The 12,976-nt window shown below is 43.7% G+C and overlaps 1 protein-coding gene across 1 annotated transcript in view; it reads right to left on the reverse strand.

Moving 5' to 3' along the window:
* The window catches only part of DCDC2B (doublecortin domain containing 2B), a 72,035-nt gene that overhangs the window by 58,572 nt on the left and 487 nt on the right, over nt 1-12,976 (reverse strand). The window lies entirely within an intron of this gene.

Below are 12,976 nucleotides of genomic sequence, written 5' to 3' on the forward strand. Positions count from 1 at the left end.
TTGGGTTAATAGCAAATTGGTTTGGGTTCTGGTTTCCTTAACATGTAATTGTACTGATTCTATTTAGTAGTAACATTATTATGTGATCTCCATGAATATGATTGTACTGGTAATTATGATCATCGTTATTATGCAAATGTGATTGACATGAATTTGATGTGTTTTATAACTGTTGTCTGATATTTTTATATTATGATTTATTTCAGTGTATAAGTCCATACACATATGATATATTTTATGTAGTAGATATTATCTAGATTAGAAATATTTGCTACAGTAGAAAATTTCAAAGGTCATTCTGGGCACAATTAATTTTGACCAACAAACCTACGGTAATTTTGTTTGATTCATTTGATCAAGGGGTGGAAAACAAGCCACGAGGACTGAGTTATATTGAACAAGTTATTCTATCTTGGACTGTGAATATATCATGGACTGAGTTATTTTGGACTGTTGCTTTGGACTGAGTTAGCTCTGCCAAGACTTTGGAACTTTCAAGTATGATTGTGAATTTCACTTTCCCTCAGTGCAGGCTGTCTTGTGTGTAGACTGAAGATATCCAATTGAGCGATGAGACTGAGCCCAGATGCTGCTAATACGTCACCAGGGTGAATAAGGCCCCGAACGGCGGCAGCAATAGAAGATAAAGGTACTCTTATGCTCAGCCATTGGACACCTGCACCGAGGGGTTAATGTCATGAAGGGCAGGGACAGATTGCTCTTTAGAGTCTGTTCTTTTGCTAACCAGGGAACGTAGTGAAGTCACTAAGGCCAAGTGATGAGGGCATAATACTCCCCGTGCGTCCCTGCAACAGACCCATTTAAAAATTGCGGTCAAGAAGATCCGAAGAAAGAAGATTTCTACAGACATTTGATATTTCAGCACCCGCTGGTCCAATGTTGTTTTTGTTTTGTTTTTTTCCGTTTTAAGCCCAGGATGTTGCTTTTTACCAAAGTGGTTTTCTATTGTAGCAAATAAATAAATATATATAGGAGCAATGCAAATAATGATAAATGGTATAGTTTAGTGGAAGGTTAATTAATTGAAAAAGTGATTGAAACCAAGGGGTGGAATGTATACTATGAGTTATTTTTATATGGTTTCAATCAGTTTAATATAATATACACTGAGATGAGGTAAGCAAAAGGTCACTGAAACTTACTTAAGATAAAGGAATGTAAATTACTGGTCATTTGTTTATCCATCAACAAAGGACCATTGATATTCAAGGCAACTACCCTAATTAGATTGGGTGTGTTAACTTTCCCCATGGATTGTCACCTGGTGAAATCTCATCTATTTGGTTTCAGGGGACTTTCTCATTAGCATTCAAGGATAGATCAAAGCTTTTTAACTAAGACACATTTGGATGCTTTTTGGGGGATAAAAGGAGGGATGTGTACAGAGAGAGGGAGAGATGATCTGACCAGACAAGGACAGGGAGATGAGAAAGAGATGGACCTGAATTTTACCTGAATAATGTAATGTACAGTACAGACCAAAAGTTTGGACACACCTTCTCATTCAAAGAGTTTTCTTTATTTTCATGACTATGAAAATTGTAGATTCACTCTGAAGGCATCAAAACTATGAATTAACACATGTGGAATTATATAATTAACAAAAAAGTGTGAAACAACTGATATGTCTTATATGCTACAGTAGGTTCTTCAAAATAGCCACCTTTTGCTTTGATTACTGCTTTGCACACTCTTGGCATTCTCTTGATGAGCTTCAAGAGGTAGTCACCGGAAATGGTTTTCACTTCACAGGTGTGCCCTGTCAGGTTTAATAAGTGGGAGTTCTTGCCTTATAAATGGGGTTGGGACCATCAGTTGTGTTGTGCAGAAGTCTGGTGGATACACAGCTGATAGTCCTACTGAATAGACTGTTAGAATTTGTATTATGGCTAGAAAAAAGTAGCTAAGCAAAGAAAAACGAGTGGACATCATTACTTTATAAGAAATGAAGGTCAGTCAGTCTGAAAAATTGGGTAAACTTTGAAAGAGTCCCCAAGTACAGTGGCAAAAACCATCAAGCGCTACAAAGAAACTGGCTCACATGAGGACCACCCCAGGAAAGGAAGACCTAGAGTCACCTCTGCTGCGGAGGATAAGTTCATCCGAGTCACAAGCCTCAGAAATCGCAGGTTAACAGCAGCTCAGATTAGAGACCAGGTCAATGCCATACAGAGTTCTAGCAGCAGACACATCTCTACAACAACTGTTAAGAGGAGACTTTGTGCAGCAGGCCTTCATGGTAAAATAGCTGCTAGGAAACCACTGCTAAGGACAGGCAACAAGCAGAAGAGACTTGTTTGGGCTAAAGAACACAAGGAATGGACATTAGACCAGTGGAAATCTGTGCTTTGGTCTGATGAGTCCAAATTTGAGATCTTTGGTTCCAACGACAGTGTCTTTGTGAGACGCAGAAAAGGTGAACGGATGGACTCTACATGCCTGGTTCCCACCGTGAAGCATGGAGGAGGAGGTGTGATGGTGTGGGGGTGCTTTGCTGGTGACACTGTTGGGGATTTATTCAAAATTGCAGGCATACTGAACCAGCATGGCTACCACAGCATCTTGCAGCGGCATGCTATTCCATCCGGTTTGCGTTTAGTTGGACCATCTTTTATTTTTCAATAGGAAAATGACCCCAAACACACCTCCAGGCTGTGTAAGGGCTATTTGACCAAGAGGGACAGTGATGGGGGGCTACGCCAGATGACCTGGCCTCCACAGTCACCAGACCTGAACCCAATCGAGATGGTTTGGGGTGAGCTGGACCGCAGAGTGAAGGCAAAAGGGCCAACAAGTGCTAAGCATCTCTGGGAACTGCTTCAAGACTGTTGGAAGACCATTTCCGGTGACTACCTCTTGAAGCTCATCAAGAGAATGCCAAGAGTGTGCAAAGCAGTAATTAAAGCAAAAGGTGGCTACTTTGAAAAACCTAGAATATAAGACATATTTTCAGTTATTTCACACTTTTTTGTTAATTATATAATTCCACATGTGTTAATTCATAGTTTTGATGCCTTCAGAGTGAATCTACAATTTTCATGGTCATGAAAATAAAGAAAACTCTTTGAATGAGAAGGTGTGTCCAAACTTTTGGTCTGTACTGTATGTTTAATTCACATGTATATTTATTGTTTATACTGTTTATTATTTGATCTTATCACTTATTAAGTAAATCAATTTAGTAAATTCAATTCTTGTGTGAGCATTTTCTTATTCAATACAATCCATTGGAACCGTTACAATACACCAGTATGGAAGTGAGGGCAAATCCACTCTGCGCTTTGGCACTGACCCCAGGCCTCTCTTAAAGGGATCTCCGGTATGGAAGTTAGGACAAATCCCTCAGCGCTCTGATTCTAATCCCAGGCTTCTATTAAAGGCATCATTGGTATGGAAGTCAGGGCAAATCCACTTAGCACTCTGGTTCTGACCTCACGCCTCTCTTAAAGGGATCTCCGGTATGGAAGTTAGGACCATTCCACTCAGCGCTTTGGTTCTGACCCCAGGCTGACGGAATGATGTGGCATATTGGGGGAAGTAGTCCGTTGGCTCAGAAGGGATGATGTGGGATATTAGTGGTAGCAGTCGGTGGCTTTAGCTGACGGGATGATGTGGGATATTAGGGATAGTAGTCCGGTAGCTCTGGCTGACAGGATGATGTGGGATATTAGGGGTAGTAGTCGGGTGGCTATGACAGGATGATGTGGGATATTAGGGATAGTAGTCCGGTGGCTCTGACGGGATGATGTGGGATATTAGGGATAGTAGTCCGGTGGCTCTGACGGGATGATGTGGGATATTAGGGATAGTAGTCCGGTGGCTCTGACGAGATGATGTGGGATATTAGGGACAGTAGTCCGGTGGCTCTGACAGGATGATGTGGGATATTAGGGGTAGTAGTCCGGTGGCTCTGGCTGACGGAATGATGTGGGATATTAGAGGTAATAGTCCGGTGGCTCTTGCTGACGGGATGATGTGGGATATTATGCGGCTATGCGGAGTGGGCGGGGCTCTACACTCAGCTTTATATATATAGATATAATCATAATTTGTTATAACTAACCGTAGTTAGTTACTATGTCCGGTCAACGCTGGGCTCTTCAGCTAGTATTTTATAAATGAACAGATAACACAAACCCTCACTGCCCAGTATGCAAAAAATGTCCCTGCATTTTGAAAATATTTCTTAACCCCTTACCGACATCCACCATACATGTACAGTGCAAGTCAATAGCAGGTGTATGGAGTGGACTCATGGGGTCTGTATGCTACAGCTTACCTGCCTATAACAGCCACGACCCATGACTGTTAACCTCTGTCAAACAACTGTCAAACTCTGACAGCAGCATAAAGTGAGTCAGAGTGGAAGGGCGCGTCAGTCTATGCAACCATCGGTGCTCCTGTTGAAGACCTCCTTGCCTCTCATTACGAAGCTCCCTTGAAACCCAACCTGTGGCCGATCTTCAAAGGAGACAGTGATTTTTACTATATGCGGCAATACTATGGTATTGCTATATATACAGTAGTGCAAGTGATCACGATCAGACAATTGCAGGTTCACGTCATCCCCTAAGGGATCTAATAACTAAAAAGAAGAGTAACAAATTTTTTTTTACAAAATATGAAAATTTAAAAAAAACCATAAGTTCAAATGAATCTATTTTTTTCCCCATTAAAAATAAAGATAATATAATAAAAACAAAGATACACATATAGTATTTCATCATCCAGAAAAGTCCATTTTAGCAAAATATAAAAACGATTAAACAGAGAAAATTCAAAACGTCAAAACCCCGAAATTTTGAAATATTTTGGGGGGGGAATTGTTTTTACGACGTACATTGTGTGGTAAAAATGACCAAACAATATGATTCTCCTCATCAGTACAATTATGGCAACACCAAACTGGTACAGTGTTTTTTTATTATTGTTTTAGTGCTGAAACAAAAATCAGAAATGTATTTATTTTGTGTTATTATGTTGCCATTTTCAGAGATCAGTAACGCTTTAATTTTTTAGTTTCAACAGTTTTATTGAAATGAAAGCATCATTTAACATGAGATACATTCATATTAAAGTACAAGGATCCCCTCACAGGGGGAAATACATAGAAAAAAAAAAGGCACTTAAGGTCATACGGTATCCTTGACTACAAAATCTTCGCTTAGGCTAGTTTCACACTAGCGTTTATGAGCGCAGCGACGGCCTGCGCACGGCCGCCGCTAAGCCCCGCCCCCTGCCGCGCCTCCGCCGGTAGCTCCGCCTACCGGCGCATGACGCTGCATGCGCCCTGCGTCCCCTATCTTTATCACAGGGGGCGCAGGCCGTGCGCAGAATGCGTTTGGCGGCGCATGCGCCTTTTTGATGGTGCGCCGACGCAACCAAACTGCAGCAGGTTGCGTTTAGCGCAGGTCGGCGCACCATCAAAAAGGCGCATGCGCCGCCAAACGCATACTGCGCACGGCCTGCGCCCCCAGTGATAAAGATAGGGGACACAGGGCGCATGCAGCGTCATGCGCCGGTGGGCGGAGCTACCGGCGGAGGCGCGGCAGGGGCGGGGCTTAGCAGCGGCCGTGCGCAGGCCGTCGCTGCGCTCATAAACGCTAGTGTGAAACTAGCCTTAGAATATGTGTAGAAAAACAATTATAACACAACTAAGTTAGACTTAATGGGATGGGGAGGGAAAGTGGGGGGTTCAAAGTGAGTGTCGATAATGCGAGATACACAAACGTGGGGCGCCAGTGTGCCTGTTTCAGAGTCTCTAATTGTAAGGAGCTACTACCATGAAAGCTTTAATTTTTTAGTCGATAGAGGTGTGTGAGAGATTTTTTTTGTTGGGCAGTACAACATTTTAATTGATAACACTTGGGATAGATAAAGCATTTTGATCGCTTCTTACAGCATTTTTGCAGTATTGTGGCAACTCAAGAAAAACTAATTTTTTTGCAATTTCAACACAATTGAGAAATTTATTCCTGCTTTCTAGTACACTATATGGTAAAATTAATGGTACCATTAAAAAGTATAACTCATCCTGCAAAAAAAAAGCTCTCAAACATATATGTGGACAGGAAAATGTGAAAAGCTATGGTTCTGGGAAGGGAAGAAACAAACGGGTATGTGAGAGAGAGTAAGGCCAGAGTCACACTAAATGCATCTAAAATCGGTCCCCTGCCAAGAGTCGCGACGTTTCTTTTGTCAGGGCAAACGCCGCAGGAAAATTTCCCACAGCACTTGCTCCGATGTCACAAAGGTGAAGTTCTTTGGCCATGAACATGCAGGACCTTTCAGACGACACCGCAAGCAGGAGAACTTTCTCACACTCATGGTGCCCTCCAGGGCCGGACTGGGACTAAAATTCAGCACTGGCATTTGAAGTTACACAGGCCCACTAGTCACATGGTGACTATATAATATATTTGTACACTTGTAGGTTACAAGAAGTGAGAGGAGATTAACACAACTATATAACATGTAGTCACAAGCTGTGCCCAGGATTTCAGCTCAGTCCTATTTATTGCTTTTAGGTACAGTACTCCTCCCAAAGCTCTGTCGCCTTTTGTACGCACGGTGACAGAATTCCTGGCAGAACTGCTTTGGGCAACAAGACCCCCTGGTAATAGCTGCCCCTATCATACCTCCCAACTTTTGAAGAAGGGAAAGAGGGACAAAGACTAGGCCACGCCCAGCCACACCCATTTCACAACTAGTCACACCCATGTCCACGCCTAATCGCACCCATTTAGCACGGCTGATCACACTGACTGGTACTGAGGGCACAGGGGCTGGCATTATGGGCACACTGACTGGCACTAAGGAAGAGAGAAAACAGAGAGAAAAAAGAGAGAGAAAGAAAGGAGAGCGAGAGAGAAAGAAAGAACAGAGAGAGAAAGAAGAAAGAACAGAGAGAGAAAGAGGGGAAAGAAAGAAAGAACAGAGAGAGACAGAGAAAGAACAGAGAGAAAGAAAGAAGTAAAGAAAAGAAAGAAAAAGAAAGAGGGGAAAGAAAGAACAGAGAGAGAAAGAAAAAAGAAAGATTAGAGAGAGAAAGAACAGAGAGAGAGAGAAAGAAAATGAGGGAAAGACAGAACAGAGAAGGAGAAAGAAAGAACAGAGAAAGAAAGAAAAAGAGAGAAAGAAATAAAGATTCTATAAAGATACTATAGCAGCCCGGCTCCCATTGTAGTGCCCACCATTAGCCTCCCGATGCAGGACATATTATGATCCGCTCACATGGCCAGCATCCCCGATTCCAAGGCGATCCTGCTGTCTGCGCTGTCGGAGGAGGACACGGTGATGGATCTGAAGCATTCCTGGTTCCGTCACAATCTCCTCAAGAAATTATCTCATTTCCGGTCAGCTTCCAGCACATCACTTCAGGTGGAACGTCATGTGTGTGTTTTAAAATGCTCCTCGGGGCTCCGCCGTGTACTACTGTGTCCGTGGGAAAAGCCCCCTTTGTATGCTTCATACACATATGGCTCCATGCCGTACACGCGCGGCTCCGCTCCGTGCACCTCGTACACGCGCGGCTCCGCTCCGTGCACCTCGTACACGCGCGGCTCCGCTCCGTGCACCTCGTACACGCGCGGCTCCGCTCCGTGCACCTCGTACACGCGCGGCTCTGCTACATCAACCCTGTAAACCTCTCCTGACCCCACACATACTTACCGCATCCAGCACCATGACAACAGCACAGCAGTGTCTTGCAGACACCAAGAGGCAAGGCTGAGCGCACAGGACCTGTGATGAGGTCACAGGAGGGGCGGAGTCAGGGGTGACATGATCAGGGGTCTGGACAAAGGCTCCTGATCATGTGACCCCTGACTCCTCCCCTCCTGTGACCTCATCACAGGTCCTGTGAACAGAGAAGAGAGCAGGCAAGCGACGCTGTGAGTGGCTGCGGGGGGGGAGGTCTCATGCTAAGGCGAGGATGGGGTGCGTGGGAGGGGGCGTGGCGGCTTATCTCCCTGCAGTGCTGGAGGGTTGGAAACTATAACCGCCGTGCCCGCAGAGGGCCGGCGGCAGGAGCAACAGCCAGGCCAGTGGCCGCATCAGCTGGCAAGCGGTCAGATGATCGGGCGCTGCCGCCCGCGGCCCACATGACAGCGGCCCAGTGGGAAAATGCCCAGTTGGTTATATTACCAATCCGGGCCTGGTGCCCTCAGACAGGGAATAGCAGTACACAGGCAGAAACTGAGCACACGGTGCTCAGTGTGTACTGGATAACAGGATGCATGGTCGCATCATGCAACCATGCAGCCTGCCATCTACAGTGCTGTGCAAATTAATTGGGACAAAGCATTTTTTTTTTAAGTAAAATCGTAAGTTGGTTACCAGTAAGTGATTCAAACCAGTTTTAACTACTTTGAACAGGCACTCACACCTGTTCAAAGCAGTTAAAACTGGTTTGAATCACTGACTGGTAACCAACTTGCGATTTTACTTAAATGTAAATACTTTAGTCCCCCCCAAAAAATTGAGAAAACTATTCAAGGAGTGATACTTTTATTGGCGAACCAATTGGTTAGCCAATAAAGGTATCTCTCCTTGTATACTTTTCTCAATTTTTGGGGGGGACATAAGTATTTACATCTATTTTTCTGGCTAACATGGTATCACAATATTATTTTGTATTGTACATCGATTTTACTTAAAAAAATGCTTTGTCCCAATTAATTTGCACAGCACTGTAGATGCAGCAAAGCTAGACCCATCGTGGGACAAATGGATTAAAAGCATCTCTGCGGAAAGGTGAGGAATATTTTTGTTTTTTTACCTCTTTTGCAGATGACGAGGGCATTGGGGGAATGAGCGAGATTTTAAGTATGGTTTAATTAAGAATATTAAAGGAGTCTATGTCATTCTTTCAATTAAAGGACTTTTTTCTGGGTGTCTGTTTTCTTTCAATGTGACTATGGGGTTAGTGATGGGGCCATCTTATTGACGCCACTCCATTGCTAACCTCGGGGCTTGATGTCACCTGACAATACAAAGGTGACATCAACCCCCCCAACTATCACCCCACTTGCCACCGCTACAGGGCAAGTGGGAAGAACGACGCTAAATACAAGAATTGACGCATCTTAGAGATGAGCCTTTTCTGGGGCGACAGAGCTGATGTTTTTAGCCTGGGAGGCCAGTATCCATGGCACCTTCCTTGGCTATATCAGCCCGCAGCAGTCTGCATAGCCTTTGCTGGTTATTAATTATAGGGGGATCCCACGTCATTTTTTTGGGGGTCCCCCATTTTAATAGCCAGTAATGGCTAATTATACAGCTGTGAGCTGATATTAATAGCCTGGGAAGCTCCATGGGTATTATCCCCTTCCCAGGCTATAAACATCAGCCCCCAGCTGTCAGCTTTCCCTCTGCTGGTAACGAAAAATGTGCGGGAGCCTACAGCATTTTTTTTCCAAAAAATAATCTTTTATTAATTAAATACATGTACAGTAAGCTGTACACACACTGTACTAATTATATTTGTCACAGACATCTGTATATCTACCTATTCTATTTGTATTTACTATATGTAATCCATCTATTCTATCCTGCCGGCTCCTGCAGTTATTTTAAAGTGCACTGCACATGAATTGCCGGCTTTTCTTCTATCTATGCAATATATATATATATATATATATATATATATATATATATATATATATATATATATATATAGATATATATATATATATAGATATATATATATACACACACGCATACACACACACATACACACAGTACTAGCTGAAGAGCCCGGCGCTGCCCGGTCATAGTAACTAACTACGGTTAGTTATAACAAATTATGATTATATATATGTATATATATATATATATATATATATATATATATATATATATATATATATATATATATATATATATATATATAAGAGTGTAGAGCCCCGCCCACTTCGAATGGCCACATTCACTATAATATCCCACTCTCATCTCGTCAGCCAGAGCTACTGGACAACAACCCCTAATAGCTCACATCATCCCATCAGCTACAGCCACCGGACTACTACTAATATCCCATATCATCCCATCAGCCAGAGCCACCGGACTACTATCCCACATCGTCCTGCCAGCCAGGGCCGCCAGACTACTCCCCCTAATATCCCACATCGTCCCGTCAGCCAGAGCTACCGGACTACTACCCATAATATCCCACATCACCCTGTCAGCCAGAGCCACCGGACTACTACCCCTAATATCCCACATCATCCCGTCAGCCAGAGCCACCGGACAACTACCTCTAGCATCCCACATCATCCCATCAGCCAGAGCCACCAGACTGCTACCTCTAATATCCCACATTGTCTCATCAGCCAGAGCCACCGGCCTACTACTCCTAATATCCCACATCATACCGTCAGCCAGACCCACTGGACTACTACCCCTAATATCCCACATCATCCCATCAGCCTGGGGTCAGAACCAGAGCGCTAAGTGGAACGGTCCTAACTTCCATACCGGGATCCCTTTAAGAGAGGCTTGGCATCAGAACCAGAGCGCTGAGTGGATCTGCCCTCACTTCCATACTGGGGATCCCTTTAAGAGGGGCCTTGGGTCAGAACCAGAGTGCTGAGTGGATTTGCCCTAACTTCCATACTGGGGATGCCTTTAAAAGAGCCTGGGATCAGAACTAGAGCGCTGAGTGGATTAGCCCTGACTTGCATACCAATGATCCCTTTAATAGAACCCTGGGGTCAGAATCAGAGCGCTGAGGGATTTGCCCTAACTTCCATACAGGAGATCCCTTTAAGAGAGACTGGGGTCAGTACCAGAGCATTTGAAGGCAAGTCAGGGCTGACTTCCATACCGGAGATCCCTTTAAGGCCTGGGGTCAGTACCAAAGCGCAGAGTGGATTTGCCCTAAATTCCATACCTATGATCCCTTTAAGAGAAACTGGGGTCAGAACTACAGAGCTGAGAGGAACGGCTCGAACTTCCATACCAGAGATCCCTTTAAAAGAGGCCTGTGGTCAAAACCAAAGCACTGGATGGATTTGCTCTGACTTCCATACCAATCATCCCTTTAAGAGGGAAGATGTGCCTATATTATGGAGGATGTGTGATGGGGATATAGGCACGGGAGGGGGTGATTAATTTCTGTTATGTGCTCTCTGCTCCTTTCTGGTGGCAGACAGTGGCTGTCACATGTCAGTGTCTGCTGAGGTGTTGTTAAGTGTGAAAACTTGCTCATAGCAACCAATCACAGCTCAGCTTCTTTTGAACCAGCTCTGTTGAAAAGAAAGTTGCTTCGTAATTGGTTGGTGATTCACACACACACACACACACACTTTTATATATAGAGATATATATACACATATATATGTGTGTGTGTGTCACTGACATCAATATATGTATTTTATGCATATATATTTATTCTATATATTCTAACCTGTCAGTGTGATTTTACTGTACGTGGCACATGAATTGCCGGCTTTTCAAAGAACACACGATGAATAAAAATCAGACAGCACTCGAATGGTCCAAGTGCTGTGTGTTTTTTTTTTTTCTCGCACCCATAGGCTTACATCGGCGAGTCTCGGACTCCATACGCATACAATCACAGCATGCTGCAATTTTACACGCACGCTGAATATGCACGAGAAAATAAACGGTGATGTGAGCTGCCCCACAGATTAACACTGGGCCGAGTGCTATGAGATGTTTTCTCGCATAGGCCTTGTCGGTATTCTACGGTAGTGTGACGTCGGTAAATCTGTAGCACCCCCTTCCCTCTACTACAGAATACAGAACACATTAAATAACCCCCCCCCCAAATGGACAGAGGACGATATATTGCCTTACATATTCTTCCCCCGAGTGGGAGGTCAACATGTACAATCACCTATCCCTGTCCATAAGCTAAAACAATCCCAGACGGAACCTAATTAACTCTCTGGAACCTGGATGCATCAATCCATAACGCACACAATTTCTAGAATTTTGAAATGAAACACGGTTTAGCAAACACTCCTTTCTCCAGAGATAATCTCCAATTTCTTATCACTAAATTCTTGTATAGTCAGACCCTTCTCATTTATCCACTGTTGTGCCAATAGCTTCCTTGCCACCAGATAAAGTATCCTTGTCACTGCTGTCTTTGCATGCTCTTAAACCTCTAAGTCAGTGGTCCCCAACCTTTCTGACCTCGGGAGCCACATTTAGTTCTGAGAGGGGGGGGTCGCAAGCCATATCCAGCTTTGTGAGAGGGTCATGAGCCACATCCAACTCCTAACCCCTCACAGCAGTGGCAACCAAAGCCCCCATTACAGGTATAATGATAACCAATGCTTTCCCACAGAAATCACCCCAAAGTAGCATACCTAAATCCAGGTGTTCTCACAATACCCCATCGAGTGTTATCCCATCAAGCGCTCCCACCACAATGTCACATCCAGCTTCAATCACCTCCTCTAACAGGTTTATCATCCTGTTTCCAGCTTACCATACTTACATTATCTCTAAACCCCTAAGACCAGTAGATGTGCATCCATATCTGCTCTTCTGCGACTCACAAAATTCACCATTTTGAGGTATGCTCCATACCTGTTTGCTAGACCTGGAGCTAATGCACCAAGCTGGCAGACAGCAACAAGCCAAAATTAATGGGACCGTGAGCTACAGGTTGGGGACCCCTTCTCTAAGTCCTCCACATATCCCAGAATACACTCTACTGGCATGAGGGGAATACTTTCAAAATACAGTGTGTCATTTTTTTAATCATTTTAATCATTGGTACTTGTTTTCTACATATTATGTACTTATATTACTGTACATACAGTATATATGTTATACATTGTAAAACCTATTATTTGCACCTTTTTCATATGTACCCAGCCCTGGAATAAAGGGACTTTATGAGAAATAATTATTAATACATAAGGATATTCACCTATACGTTGTAACATGTTTAGGTTCTATACAATAAAATAAACCCTTC

The sequence above is a fragment of the Dendrobates tinctorius genome, unplaced genomic scaffold (genome assembly GCF_039654945.1).
Source record: "Dendrobates tinctorius isolate UK_male_01 unplaced genomic scaffold, ASM3965494v1 ptg000183l, whole genome shotgun sequence".
Lineage (NCBI taxonomy): Eukaryota > Metazoa > Chordata > Amphibia > Anura > Dendrobatidae > Dendrobates > Dendrobates tinctorius.